Here is an 865-nt window from a genome sequence, read left to right as displayed (position 1 = left end):
TCATGCTGTTCTCCATAGTGGCTGTATCAATTTACATTCCCACCAACAGTACAAGAGGGTTCCCTTTTCTCCACACCCTCTCCAGCATTTATTGTTTCTAGATTTTTTGATGATGGCCATTCTGACTGGTGTGAGGTGATACCTCATTGTAGTTTTGATTTTTATTTCTCTAGTGATTAGTGATGTTGAGCATCCTTTCATGTGATTGTTGGCAATCTGTATATCTTTGGAGAAATGTCTATTTAGGTCTTCTGCCCATTTTTAGATTGGGTTGTTTGTTTTTTTGATATTGAGCTGCATGACTTGTTTGCATATTTTGGAGATTAATCCTTTGTCAGTTGCTTCATTTGCAACTATTTTCTCCCATTCTGAGGGTTGTCTTTTCGTCTTGTCATGGTTTCCTTTGCTGTGCAAAAGCTTTTAGGTTTCACTAGGTCCCATTTGTTTATTGTTGTTTTTATTTCCATTTCTCTAGGAGGTGGGTCAAAAAGGATCTTGCTGTGATTTATGTCATAGAGTGCTCTGCCGATGTTTTCCTCTAAGAGTTTTATAGTGTCTGACCTTACATTTAGGTCTTTAATCCATTTGGAGTTTATTTTTGTGTAGGGTGTTAAGAAGTGTTCTAATTTCATTCTTTTCCATGTAGCTGTCCCGTTTTCCCAGCACCACTTATTGAAGAGGCTGTCTTTTCTCCATTGTATATTTGCCTCCTTTATCGAAGATAAGGTGACCATATGTGCGTGGGTATATCTCTGGGCTTTCTGTCCTGTTCCATTGATCTATATTTCTGTTTTTGTGCCAGTACCATACTGTCTTGATTACTGTAGCTTTGTAGTATAGTCTGAGGTCAGGGAACCTGATTCCT

Source organism: Physeter macrocephalus, chromosome 12 (genome assembly GCF_002837175.3).
Source record: "Physeter macrocephalus isolate SW-GA chromosome 12, ASM283717v5, whole genome shotgun sequence".
Lineage (NCBI taxonomy): Eukaryota > Metazoa > Chordata > Mammalia > Artiodactyla > Physeteridae > Physeter > Physeter macrocephalus.
Note: the sequence above shows the minus strand (reverse complement) of the source record.